This window comes from Acomys minous (genome assembly GCF_964271855.1).
Source record: "Acomys minous genome assembly, chromosome: 7".
In the NCBI taxonomy this organism is placed as follows: domain Eukaryota; kingdom Metazoa; phylum Chordata; class Mammalia; order Rodentia; family Muridae; genus Acomys; species Acomys minous.
Genome location: NC_140488.1, coordinates 121,985,395 through 122,001,271, shown reverse-complemented (window position 1 = coordinate 122,001,271; position 15,877 = coordinate 121,985,395).

The window sequence follows — 15,877 nt, the reverse complement described above, 5'->3', positions numbered from 1 at the left end:
ATAAAGAGATGAAAGAAATGAGCAAATTGTTTAAAGAAACTACAATTAAACAGGAGAAGTAAATTAATAAAAGGATTCAAGACCTAAAAACAGAGATAGAAGCATTAAAGAAGACATAAACTGACACAATATTGGAAATGGAAAAACTAGGGAAAAGGACAGGAACTACAGACATGAACATCACCAACAGAATTCAAGAGATGGAAGAAAGAATCTCAGAGATAGGAGATATGACTGAAAAAAGTGATACAACAGCCAAATAAAATGTTAAATATAAAAAGCTTCTATCACAGAACATCCAAGAAATCTGGGACACTATGAAAAGACCAAACCTAAGAATAGCAGAGATAGAAGAAAAAGAAGACTCCCAGCTCCAAGGCCCTGAAAATATTTTCAATAAAATCATAGAAGAAAACTTCCTCAATCTAAAGAAAGAAATGCTCATAAGTATACAAGAAGCCTACAGAACTCCAAATAGATTGCATCAGAAAAGAAAATCATACCATCACATAATAATCAAAACACTAAACATACAGAACAAAGAATATTAAAAGCTGTAAGAGAAAAAGGCCAAGTCACATACAAAAGCAAAGCTATCAAAATCACACCGCACTTCTCAACAGATAATGAAGGAAAGAAGAACCTGGACAGATGTCATGTAAACACTAAAATACCACAGATGCCGACCCAGATTACTATACCTAACAAAACTTTCAATCACCATAGATGAAGAAAACAAGATATGCCACAACAACACCAAGTTTAAACAATACATAAGCACAAATCCAGCCCTACAAAAGATACTAGAAGGAAAATTCCAACACAAGGAGGCTAACTCTACCCAGGAAAACAAAGAAAATAAAATAACCCACATCCTCAAACCTAAAGAAAGGAGACATACACACTCATTCTACCACCACTAACATTAGAAAAAGGAACCAATAAACATTGCTCAATATCTCTCAACATCAATGGCCTCAACTCCTCAATAAAGAGACACAGATTAAGGGAACGGATGTGAAAACAGGATCCATCATTCTGCTGCATAAAAGAAACACACCTCAGCAATAAAAATAGACATCATCTTAGAGTAAATAGTTGGAAAATGGTATTACAAGCACACAGACCCAAGAAGCAACTCAAAATGACTCTGAAATTCCATCTTATACTTCTCTGAATGGCTAAGATAAAAAACTCAAGTGACAGCACATGCTGGAGAAGATGTAGAGAAAGGGGAATTTTCCTCCATTGCTGGTGGGAGTGCAAACTTGTACAAGCACTTTGGAAATCAATCTTGTGCTTTCTCATGAAACTGGGAATAATTCTAACTCAAGACACAGTCATACCACATCTGGGCATATACCTGAAAGATGCTCCACCATACAACAAGGACACTTGCTCAACTACGTTCATAACAGTTTTACTCATAATAGCCAGAATCTGGAAACAACCTAGATGTTCCTCAACCTAAGAGATGATAAACTCTGGTAAATTTACACAATGGAATACTATTCAGCTATTTAAAACAAGGAAGTCTTGACATTTGCAGCCAAATGGATAGAACTAGAAATGCTCATCCTGAGTGAGGTAACCCAGAAAGACACACATGGCATATTATCACTCATAAGCAGATGTTAGCCACATAATATAGGATAACCACACTACAATGCAGGGACTGATGCACAAACCAAGGACCACGGATATTGTGGACCTAAACCCTCTGCTAAGATGTAGTAGATAGGTAGCAGAGTCTCCTTGTGTGTCCCATAAAAACGAGAGTAGGGACTACTACTGATATGAACTCTGGGTCTCCAATACTGATCACTTCCCCCTGGCAAGGCAGCCTTGCCAGGCCATAGGAGAAGAGGATAGAGGTAGTACAGATGAATGTTGATATACTGAGGTCAGGTGTTAAGGGAGGAGGCTCCCCTTCCTGAAAACTGGGTAAGGGAGGGAGGAAGATGAAGGAGGAGGGGTGGGATTGGGAGGCGTTGATGGAGGGCTCACAAACAGAAGGTAAAATGTCAAACTGCAGAAAAAGCAGGTAACTCATAGTGCTAATCCATCCCACTACATGGGAAAAGCTCTGAGACTGGCTGAGACATGAACAACCATGCATAGAAAATGCTTCTTGGTAGTTACAGAATCCTTGTGGCTTATTGTTAGATGCCATTCTTCCTATGGTATGAATGAAGATTTACAGATGTCTTTCTTCTGCTCATACAAAAAGTAGAGGATCAGCCTTTAATGTTCTGTGTATCACACACACCTCATACATATATAATTTTAGGACTCTATATGCTTGTGAGAAACTATATGTTTTATGAAAAAAAGAACTGGTCAACAATGCTGGATAAGACTTGACAGGATTAACTTCCCTAAGCATGATGAACGCAGGCATCCTGCATCTTCATGTCCAGCACCAAGTGCTTCAATTGCTGTTCCTCATCAGAATAGGAGAGCTCCCAGGCAACTTCAAAGAAAGCTTCTGAGCTCAATTGGTCCAGAATATCAGACTGTCCCACACAGAACTTCTATTATGCCTGCAATTTCTCAACATCTAGAGACTGGACCAAAAATGCTCTACCTAGCTTGTTTAACCATTCTCCCCAGTTTTATTTGAGCTCCTACAAAAGCTATTATTCATTCCCAATCAGCTGGAAGAAGTCTTATGAAATGATTCTCAATTTCCCTTAAGTGGAGGTTGGGTAGGTTTTTCTTAGCTGTCTTGGGTTATAGATGTTTATTTTCATGGGAAGTGGTTATAAGTTCATTGTTGGTCTTATCCAGAAAGAAAAGAAGGCTAGATTCAAGGATGTCTCTCTTTTCCTTTATCTTTCTTTCTTAGGTATGGATATAAGGGTTGAAAAGAAAGAAGGGGGGATATATAAATATATAAGGATGATAAGTTTAAAAGTAGATTATTGAATATATTTCTCAATTTAAGGCCTTAGTTGTTGCTCACAAGGTTATTTTTAATACATTGGTATAGAATTTTGTATATTAATGCAAAACAAGCTTAATTTATATACATTGGTATAAAATCTAAATTTAAGATTATTCGTCATATTGTATGCTGGAGCATCTTCTGGGTATATTCCAAGGAGTGGAATAGATGGGTCTTGAGGAAACCATATTCCAAGTTTTCTGAGAAAGCACCAGACAGATTTTCAAAGTGGCTGCACTAGTCTGCATTCCCACCAGCAATGGAGGAATGTTCCTCTTTCTCCACACCCTTGCCAGCATGTGATGTTGCTTGAATTTTTTATCTTAGCCATTCTGATGGGTGTAAGGTGGAATATCAGAGTTGTTTTGATTTGCACATCTCTGATGACTAAAGACATTGGTGTCCATCAGTAGGAGTATGGATAAAGAAACTGTGGTACATCTATACTATGGAGTACTACTCAGCTATTAAAACAAGGAATTTCTGAAATTGGTAAACAAATGGATTGAACTAGAAATTATCATAATGAGTGAACTAACCCAGAAGCAGAGAGACTCAAATGGTATATACTCACTTATCACTGGACAGTAGCCCAAGGGGCATGTTCCATGAAAGTCTTCACTTACCAGGAGTGAGGACATCCTATTGGGACTCTAGGTGAGAGAAATATAGGAGATGGGGAAATAGAAGGATCCAGAGAGCCCTAGAAACCTACAAAAAGAACACTATGATGGGCAGATCTGGGTGCAGGGGTTCTGCTCAAACTATGGCACCAATCAAGGACAATATGTGCAGTCAGCATCAAATCCCTACCCAGATCTAGCCAAGGGACAGGACATTCTCCACAGTTAAGTGGATACTGGGGACTGACTTTCACATGAACTCTGGTGTCCCATAATGGCCATGTCTCCTTGATGGGGAGACCTGATGGAACTCAGAGGAAGGATAGCAGACTACAAAGAAGAGACTTGATAGCCTAGCATCATATTCAGGAGGACGAGGTCCCCATCAGTGACAGTCACTGGGAAGGGGAATGGAGTGAAAATGGGAGGGAGGGAGGAATGGGAGGATGCATGGGATGGGATAGCAATTGAGATGTAATATGCATGATTTTATTTTTCAATAAAAAAGATATCTTAAACAAACAAAAAAGATTATTCTTCATATACATTATATATATATTCCTACTCTAATATGTGGTATTGTAACCATGCAACTCAACTATAATACAAAGTTTACTTTCAATAGTTTGAAAGCACTACAGCATGAAATTTAGTATAATTAACTAATATAAGTTAATTGTTAGTTGATCAAATCATGCTCATGTCAATTACTAGTCTATTTTTATCACAAGAATATATATCCTAGATTTAACAGACAGATATGTTTCTATAGTTAGATAAGGTAAAATAGATAAGGTCTTCAAAATCCTCAGAGATATACAGAATGTAGCATTTAAAGAGATTGTTGTTATTTTAAAGATTCTTGGACAATAAGACAGCTTAACTCCCAGCAATGTCCAGCCTAACTCAAAGAAGAAGATGAGCATCAAAGATCATCTTTATGGAGTTGGCTTCAAATGTGGCAAACAAGGCACTAGGCAAAATATCCTTATTTCAGCCACAGATAGAATTATGCCTAAAAATGGTCAAGGTTGAATGCAGGCAGAGTTGAAAGCCAAATTCTGCCAAGACAAAGCAAGTAAGTCCTCAATAGTTCCAGCCTCAAAAATATGTCTGTCAGCTACACTGGGCCAGATGGCTGAAGATGATGCTCTAACATTATAGAGTTTTGGATGACTATCCTTACAGCAAACTGTCATTTTTTTTTCATTTTAGGAGCTGCCAACCCGTAATTCCTATTTATCCAGGTAATTAACTTTATCCCTTCTCAAGTCTCTCATGGGGTTGAAGATCAGATAGATAAGTTTTAGAATTTAGCTTAGTTATGTAGGGGTTAAGATTTTTTTGGGTCTGACAGATGTTTTAAGTTGGTAGAGATTGGACAAGATAATCATGGATTTACCTTCAGAATTTTAGACTCACCAAGATAGAAATACAAATACAAATAGCCAAAACACTATGAATGTAACATTTATTTAATTCCTGATTGTTTCATCGTTCTCCTTACTGTATGTTGTTTATTGTACATATGTATAATAATATAAATGTGTATGTGTAAATAAATGAATTAAAAAATAAAAACAATAAAAAATAAAACCAGGATATTTTCCAATCTTCCACTAACATTAGCTATATTAGCACTTTTATTTTGCTATTGTAAGTTTTATGCATATAATTAATATTAGCAAATTACTTGAATATGTACTGCTCAAAGAAATAAAGCATAATGTCTTCATAGGAAGGTTGTTTCATAGGTAAACTGTATATTCATGCTAATTTATTAACATATTGATAGAGAACTTAATGAAATCTTTGGTATTTGCTATATTAAATTTGAATGGAAAAGCTACATTTACATATTTAAGTTGATTTATAACTAAAACCAAAATTTCTTCATATTAAATGATACATTTCCTCCTAGAATACCATGAAAATACAATGTTATTACCTCATATTTCATATCCTTTCTTATTAATTCTTTATTCCCACTGAAATTTATTTTTGTATATGTTGTATTTATTGCAGTACATGGTATGAAGCTTGTGTTGAAGTTATATTAATGAATGTTCACCATGATTTTCTGCTTTTGTGGCCAGATAACTGAAATTTGCATTCTTTCTCCCATGGTTCAGTTACTTTCAGTATTTCATATAGATATAAATCTTTTAAGCTATAGATGCATAAGACAAGATATATATATATATATATATATATATATATATATATATATATATATATGATGTAAGTGTGTCATTATCTCTTCTGTCAATGCCTCATAGGGACAGATACATCAGAAAACATACACTTTATTAATAAATTTAAATGTACAAAAATAATGTACCAAAACTTATATCAATGGCTGTCAGCTATAACAGGAACGATATAAGAGGTTGAGTATATGCAGAACAGTCTATTTCAGAAGTCTGCCATTAAGCATTATTCAGGTCTCACAACTATCTATTTAAAATGTATCTTAAACTTTAATATTTGTTAAATCCACTGGGATCATCTGTTACCATTCTATTTTCAGTTTTTAAATGTTTAGTAGTGTTATTAGTCATATTAGTAGCATATTAGCCAATCAGGGTGAACACACACACACACACACACACACACACACACACACACACACACACATTTCTCATTTTAAAATTGTTCTGTGATACAATTAGATTATGCTATCCATAAAAAAGCTTATAAAATTGCCACCTACCCTACAGTAATATGTATTATTGTAGCTGTTTTTTCAATTCTCCCACATTTTTTTGACTAAAACCATTAATGAACTCCAGGCATTCATTGTTTTCTCTTTGTAGTCTTTTATATATTCAAATGTAAACAATCAATATTTTCTCAATAGATGCCAAAAATATTAATTTGAGCTGAAATTCAAATATGCAGAGATTGCATTTACAATTAAGAAATTACATGAAAAAAGTAGTCCCTGCTTTTTAAAAGAGATATTTTCAGGAACTGCCATTTGAAACAACCCTCATTAATCATGACAGAAATACTGGCCAATGTCATTGCAAAGAAAAGACAATCTAAGGTATTTGTATAAAAGGCAAAACTTTCTTTTAAAAAAGTCAATCTTCTACTTATACTGGCTAACATATTGACCAAAGAAACTATTAGGTAATACATGACCAAAATATACAAAGCTTATGCCTTTTTGACACAATTAAGTAAAACATACATAAAATTTCAAGTCACAGAAATACGAAAATAATATAATCAAACTCACTACAAACAAATCCACAAAAACAAGAGAAAATGAAAGATCTAGCCATGAAATAGTCATCAGATTCAGCTAGTGTGTATATAAATTTTACCAAATGTTTATAGAATACATAGTTTCCACATTATAGACATTACTATTTTACAAATAAAATTATCATACATATTTGTCACAGTCTGACTTGGGAGAATACAAATTCAGAATTTTGGAAGTTTTCTTAGCAGTGACAGTCACCTCTACCCAGTGATATATCCCATCCCAATCTTGAGCCAATAGCTGTAGATCTGATAATATTGGGATAAACAGATCAATTGTAAAAACTGCTCTTGTTCTCTGTAGATCATCTAATTTGGGTTTTTCTAATAGACTTATATGCAACAGCTTCTGCAGCCACTACACATTAGACTAATGATTAACAGATGTCAAGGCCATTCCTAAAGCCAGATAATTTCCCATTGCCCTCCCCAACATCATTCTGCAAGTTGCTCTCAAAATTCACCACCACAAGCTGGAGACCTGTATAATACAGTGGCATTTTTAGTGCATTGTTTATGCTTGTCCATTGTTTCTTTCTCACATTACATAATAATATTTTTGAAGATAAAGGCCATTTTGTATTCAGTGTCTGACATAAAATGGCTTTCAAAAAATAGCTTGCATATAAATGAGTGAATTAATTTTCCACTAGACATCTGCAAAATGGATGTCCAAATAGCTCCTGGAGCTCAGAATGTAAAACTTAATTCACCATCTCCTTCTCTGCAAGTTTTCTCTTTGTTTTAGTTATTTGCTTTTATTTCACAACATAGGCTGAAATGGTTCCTTTTTTAATCTTATATTTTGTTGCTAACCGTATTAAGATAGAAACTTTATTTAATATTTTGGTTGAAACTTTAATTTGAAGTTTGCATTTTTATTTTTTATTGCTGCTACCAATTACATTTCTCATCAATCTGGAAATTATTAAAAGAGTATGTATTTTTTCTATGGGGTTACCATATTCTACAACTTTTAAGATATTTACAAACCTTAAAATGCTAGCTTAATACCTACACATAAGAATAGTTGCTCTGCAAAGTAGAAGGATCCAGAGGGTCCTAGAAACCTACAAGTAGAACATTATGATAGGCAGATTTGGACCCAGGGGTCCCACTCAAACTAAGGCACCAGCCAAGGACAATACAGGCCATAAACTTTAAACCCCTACCCAGATCTAGCCAATGGGCGGAACAGTCTCCACACTTGAGTGGAGAGTGGGGTATGACTTTCACAGGAACTCTGGTGCCTCATATTTGACCACGTCCCCTGGAGGGGGAGACCTGGTGGCACTCAGAGGAAGGATAGCAGGCTACCAAGAAGAGACTTGATACCCTATGAGCATATACAAGGGGAGGAAATCCACCTCAGGCACAGTCATAGGGGAGGGGAATAAGGGGAAAATGGGAGGGAGGGAAGAATGAGAGGATACAAGGGATGGGATAACCATTGAGATGTAACAAGAATAAATTAATAAAAAAAGAATAGTTGCTCTGAAATTTTTTCATGTGAATTTAAGAAAACATACTGTTCTCACAAAGATAAAGTTTGTTTCTCTCCTTTATACATTATTGAATCACATAATTCTAGCTCATGATTTTTTTTTCTCAGTTGGTGTTGCTCTGGGAGTAAGTATAAAGATGAAACTTCCTGAGATAAGACAAAGGGATTAGACTAAAGGAGAAATTCCATGCTGAGGCCTGCTTGTGTATATACCATCAAGTATCAGGAAAACAGCTAAAAAAATATGACAGTTGGAAGTGAAGCATGAGCAAACAATTTCTAGTCTCTGGTAACAAACATTTGTTCATATATCAATATGATGCTTTTGTGTGGATGCTTGTGAATTGATTTGTGGTAACTAAATTTTTCTTTGACTGTAATAGTCAATTTGCTTTTAGATTTTTACCCTCCCTAATACCAAAATAACAACTCTGAGTCACATTTTGTCTTGACAGACATTAGATGAACCAACTACTTTTGTTTATAAACTCAAGTTAATATTTTATGCCTTATTTTGATTTTGTATTTAATATAGCTTGGGACATTTCTTGTTCATACTTAATGTCATGATTGATTTTATATCGTTATTATTCTGAGTTCATTTTTCATTTTTGATGTTATTGCCTTGTTCTCTGTATTAGTCTGTTCTGTAGGTAACTTCAAAATATCTATGCAGATCCAGAAAATAATCTGATCATTATATGTATTTTTTAACTTTATGTTTCATAGATATTTTATAAAGAATTATTATCTGGATTTTAATTCAATTATTTCTAATATTTTCTAGTAGAAATCTCAAGTGTTATTTTTAGTACTGAATCTGTCTTAGTGTGGTAATTGAGTAACTAGAGAACATTAATAATCTGATTAGTCCTTATACAGTTAATTGAAGACTAGAACAGAACAAAATATCTAAGAAGGAACTTCTTTCTTTCTTTCTTTCTTTCTCCTTCTTTCTCACTTCTTCCTTCCTTCCTTCCTTCCTTCCTTCCTTATAATTTGTTCACATTACATCCTGATTGTTATGACCTCTTTCTTATCTTCCCATTCTCACTCTCCTTCCCTCTTCTTTTCTATTCCCCCCCCTTTGACCTCTGACAGGTGGGGTTCTCCTCCCCCACTGTCTGAACACAGGCTATCAGGTATCATCTGGACACCGTCCTTCTCCTTCCTCTGTGTTCTCACAAGGTCTCCCCACCAAAAAGAAGTGGCCAAATAGCCCTTCATATTGGAGGGAGTCTCCCCTCCACCAAACAAAGTAACTCAGTAAAACATGGGGTACAGAACTAAACAGAGAATGCTCTACACAGGAATATCAAATGGCTGAGAAACACTGAAAGAAATGTTCAGTGTCCTTAGTCATCAGGGAAATGCAAATCAAAATGACTCTGAGCTTCCATCTTACACCCATCAGAATGGCTAAGATAAAAAACTCAAATGATAGAGCATGATGTCAAGGATGTGAGGAAAGGAGGACACTCCTCCTTTGCTGGTGGGAATGCAAATTTTTACAACCAGTTTGGAAATCAATCTGGCACTTTTTCAGAAAATTGGGAATAGTGCTACCTCAAGACCCATCTTTACCACTCCTGGGCATATACAAAAAAAGACGCTCCACCGAACAACAAGGATATTTGCTCAACTATGTCCATAGCAGCTTATTTGTAGCAGACAGAATCTGGAAACAACCTAGATGTCCCCCAAACAAAGAACAGGTAAAGAAACTGTAGTTCATTTACACAATGGAATAATATTCAGCTATCAAATCAAGGAAATATTGACATTTGCAGGCAAATGGATGGAAGCAGAAACAATCATCTTGAGTGAGGTAACCCAGACCCAGAAGGACATGCATGGTGTATACTCACTTATAAGTGAATAGTAGGCCAACACAGCTGTTCTCTGAGAGACTTTACCCAGTGGAGGATCAGGACAGATACTGGGACCTGCAGGCAGGTGAAGTGATGAGAGTTGTGTGGAAGAATTGGGAGATAGAAGTACTGGAGGAGTGGGGGTATGAGGAGTTCCACAAGAAGACTATCAAGACTGGCAGATCTGGACTCAGGGGTCCTGCACAAACTGATGCAACAACCAAGGCCAATGCAAGCAGGAAATCTAGACCTCCTGTTCAGACATAGCTGATGGATAGTTCATTCTCCACATGGGGAAGAAATGGAGAGAGAAGGAACTTTTGATATCCAATTGTTTCTAGTTGGGATATAAGTTCTCCACTGCCTTCACAGTCAAATAGAAATACTTATTCCTGTAATTATTATTACTTTTCTCTTATCTTTGTTTTTAGCCAAGAGTGTTTAGGTTAGAGAATGGGAGCATGTGTGCCACAGTGCACACATGGAAGTCAAGGGACAACTTTTCAAGAGTGGGTTTCTCTCCTACCTTATATTGTTAAGATTTATCTTTAAGTATATGTATGGATGTGTGTCTATGGGATATGTGCACATGAGTGTAGTTGCCAAAACAGGCTAGAAAATGATTGTTAAATCCCCTTCTAAATCCTTCAGTCAACTGCAGTAATAGTTACCAGTCATTTATCAAATCTGTTCCTGTAATAGAATAAAATAATATATAACAACATTTGTTCCTTGTTAAAACATGCTAGTTCCTGAGCAATATGTTCCATCTATCAGAATATACAAAATTTCATCTTAAAGTTATGGATCCACTTATCCCTCATGATTTTAAAAATCAAATTAATTTACTTATGACTTCCTTTTAAGTGCTGGCATTCAATATTGGAATAGTTTCACACCTGTGCTTCTATTTCTTATGAGTTCTCAAAATTACACTAAAGCTTGGGCCCACATTGTATGGGATGAAAATTAAGTACCTTTCTTTGACTCATAATTTTCTAAACTGCTGAACAGGTGGGGTTAATTTAGCTGGGGATATGACTATGGCTGCTAGCATGAACAGGTAGTTCTGCACTATAAATTTTAAGGTATTTTTCTAGAACAGGCAGCTATTTCAGCTAAAAATTCTTTAATCAAAAAATTATAATAAAAATATGTTCATCTTGCATAAGGCTACACTCTCTTTCAGTGGTCAAGGAGATTGTGACTCTATTCTTTTTAATTTTCAAAAAGTAAAGTATTCATCTGTAGGATTTGTAATAAAAGTAAAAATTTCTTCTAACTTCTATTCTTCTCCTGAAAAACTCTTTATAATGTATTTAACTTTTTTTCTTACATTGTCTTTGCAGTGGTTGAAATGAAGACATTTTGCCCAGTTGCTGGTTTGCCACATTTGAAGCCATCTCCATAAGAAGGCTCATTGATGTTCATCATTTTCTTTGAGATAGGATGGGTGTTGCCAGGAGTTAACCTGTCTTCTTGTCAAAGAATCTTCAAAATAATAAAAACATCTTTAAATGCCATTTTCTGTAGTACTCTGAGGTTCTTGATGACCTTATCTATTTCACCTTATCTGTCTATAGAATCATACCTGTCTGTTACACCTAGGATGTATACTCTCGTGATATAAGTAGACTAGTAATTGACATGACCATGATTTGATCAATATACCATTAACTTATCTAAGTTATTTATCTTAAATAATCTGCAATAGCACTTTAAAGGTATTGGAGGTATTTAAATTTATTCCTTGACAAGTCTCTGATGGGGTTGAAGATCAAATAGGTTAGTTTCACAATTAAGCTTAGTTTTTTAGGGCTTAAGATGTTTTTATGTTTAGATAGATGTTTTAAATTGATAGAGATGACATATGATAGATATTGATTTACATTTAGAATTTAAGACACACCAAGATAGGAAAATGTTTTCTTCAATGTTGCCAAGTAAATAGCCAAAACACTATGAACGTAACATTAATATAATTCCTGATTGTTTCATGGCTCTTCTTGTTCTATGTAGTTTATTTTATATACATATAATACTATAATTATGTATGTAATAAAATAAAAATTATTTAAAAATTGTTTCTGCAAGGCCATGTGACACTTATCTGCCTTCCAATTTATGGAAATATTCAGTTCTGTCTTCCTAGTAAGGTAATACCATCCTTAGCATAGTGTAGCCTTCAACATTCACATTTCCACTGTCTTTTCCAGATCTCGACAGAAAAATTAGATTCCATGATTTTGTTTTGTTTTGGTTTTGTTTGTTTGGTTGGTTTTGTTTGTTTGTTTCTTTGATTGTTTGTTTTTAGTTTTGTCACACTGGCATTCCTTTTCTTGCCCATAAAGCCTTTGGAACATTGCTGTATCTGTTATGTCTTGAAATGTATTTGACTAATTTTATCTTGGTCTATTCATTTACTTCATAATGTTAGATCCCTTCAATACTTAGTGTTCTATTTTTTGTGAAGAGATACCATGACCATGGCAACTCTAATTTAAAACAGCATTTAATTGAGGGTTTGCTTAGAGTTTCAGAGGCTTAGTCCATGATCCCATGTTACAAGGAGGCAGAAATGGTGCTGGCACAGAGACAGGGCCAAGCATGTTCTTTGAAACGTCAAAGCCCACCCCAGATGACATACCTCCTATCCTTTCCAAATAGTCCCATGAACTGGGAATCCAATGGTCACATAAATGAGCCAATAAAGGTCATTCTTATTCACACCACAACACTTCACAAATGTCTTTTTTCCTCCAACTTTATAAAATGTATTTCCAATACATCTTTCTTTATTTCATCCACTTTATTTTCTATTCTATTTCTGCAATTCCTGTCATTCATATGAATCATTTGGGCTACTTATCTTTTCTTTATTTTGTGTAAATTTTCTGAGAGTTCTCTGGATTTATTGTCTAAACATCTATTCTTGGGATCTATTTCTTGTTTTCTACTTTCGTTTACCATATTTTTTCTGCTTCTGTTATACCATTTCCTTGCTCTAAGAACACCAACTACAGATTTGTGTTGTTTTATTTACAGAACTACTGTTTCTTCTAGGGTCAACTGCATTCTTATCTCTGCCAACTGTTCTTGTTTCAGTAAATATTTGGTAGTCTTTAATTAAGATTTTATAGTTAAACTTAATTGACAGAGGCTATCTTTACTGAAGAAACATTCTGAGGGCTAGGAATTGGATTATGGAAAGTCAACTGGTACTTTCCATCAGTAGTATATAATGTAGTCCATTTCTTGTAAGATCACCACACCTCTGTTAAGTATCCATCCAACTTCCATTGTTCCTTCTATCAGTGGGCCTGGAACTGTCCAAGTAGTATTTCTCTTAGTCACTTCTTATAAGATCACCAGACCCCTGTTAAGTATGCATTCAATTTCCATTGTTTCGAACTGTGGCCCTGGAATGCTCAAAATATCACATGGGGGGAAATCTGCAGATAGTTTGCATATTTCTTAGATTACTATTTCCTGGTTTATTTTGCATTCCAACAAAGATACTCCCTCTTTTATTGATACCATGCTTATCTTTATTCTATCTCCTTTGGTTATTCCTAAGATAAAATCATCCAAGTGCTGGAATCATGTATTTTATAAGACTTCATCTCTTTTTTTTTTTCAGATTCTCTTCAGATCGCAATGTTCTGTGTTCTTACTTTAAAGTGAACTTAAATAATTGTATTTTCCTGCCATATTGTATCAGATTCTTGTCCTTGAATGTGACAATCCAGGCCTGATCATGATCCAATATATAACCACAAAGGAGAAATCTGCCAGTAACCTTGATAGCATTTATTCTACACCCTAATCAAAGATGCTGACTAGTCACCCACAAAATCAATCGGCAACTGACACAGGCAATTATGTGTGACACACCATTTTTAGAGTGTCATTTATGAGTATACTGAGACTGGATCTAAGAAGGAAAAGTACATTTGCCAGATGACCTGCAGAGCAGACTGCTGGGCAGGAATAAATAAGAAGAGCAGTGACCTTTTAGTCTCAGGAAATGACACTTTAGTCTCCATGGTGGGAGTCTGTCTGACTAGCTCTGGTAGAAGCTTTACTATTCCATGTGTAGTGATCTCAGCAAAGATCTATCAGTATATTGTAAATAGCAATGAACAATTACTTCAGTTTCAGTAAAATGTTGAGAAAGAGCTTAAGAAAAGATGAAAGGCAATCCCTAGATAATTTGCAGATGCCCTGCAACCTACTAAACCATGAGCAGCATGTTTGTTCCACTTGACCTTTCTCTTTTCTGGATGCCCAAAATACACTGAGCAAGAAGACTTCTCTGCAGATCTTATTCCTCACTGTATATAGAATAAACAAAGAGAATTTCTGACATGTAGACATATGAACTAATAAGTAAATGGACTTCTTATGCCTTAAGAGAAGTACCTAAGAGAGGCATTGTAAAAATAAACCAATGACCTGAGTTTCTAGATCAATGAGTAGTCTCATGAGTATTATGAATTAAAATTCATGCTTCAAATTGTATGCCATTTATTCAATGGAAAGGATAGATAGGCAAATGAGTGAGTATTAGTGTCCAAAAATTCCCAAGTGAAATTATATCATTTACAAATTTACAAAGTCAAGCTAATATCACTACCATATTAAGACGCCAGTATTAAATAATGACAAAAAAGGAAAATGCACTATTCCTTTAGCTGTATATTTAGCAACATAACATAGAAAACAGAATTTTGCTATGTGGATGTGTAAGTAGGGTTCACATCTTATTTAAAATAAAAAGTCAGTGTTTATGTTGAAAAGACATTGTGCTAAATACTAGTGACTTATAAAAACTATTATGTTTTTATGTTAAATGAACTCACTGAAATATTGCTGATTAAAAACGCATAGCTTTGAAAACATATATTACCATGGTTATCAATAACTTGTTTTGTCCCTTTGAATCATTTTTAATGTATGTCAATTCAGAAACAATTTTAATTTTTAACAGAGTCTCACTGTGTACCTCTAACTGGCCTGAAATTGTCTGTATAAGAACAGGTTGGCCATGACCACACAAAAATCCATCTGCCTCTACATCCTGAATGATTGGATTAAAGGCACAATACTATGCCTGGCTTCTGACACCATACTAATATGATATTAACCCAATTTTCAGTGCCTCTCACCTGGTCCTCCTAGCCAATACTTAAAATGTTTTGGCCTGCAAAAATCGTTAGAAATTCTAACCTAGGCCTCTGTATATATACTATATTTGTGTAGCTTGGTGGTTTTGTGAGTCTCCTAACAGAAAGCATGGGTTGTTTTCGACGATTTTGCATACTTTTAGACCCCTTGTCCTCCCACTGGGTTGCCTCATCCAGACTTAATATGATTAGGATGTTCCTAATCTTATTGCAACTTGGTATACCATGTTTGAATGACATTCCTGGAAAGCCTGCCAGTTTTTGAAGGGAAACTGAGGAGTGGGTTGGGAAGGAGGAGGTGGCAAGTGATGGAGGAGGTGGGATGTGTAAGGAGGGTGTAGAAGCTGTGTATGGGATGGAATATATGAGAGAATCAATTTTTTAAAAACAGAGGGAAAAAGTTAGCTGAGCATGAACCAGAGTTCAGGTCAGTAAACAGAGTCCCTTCTCCTAACTTCTGGCTTCTGCATTGA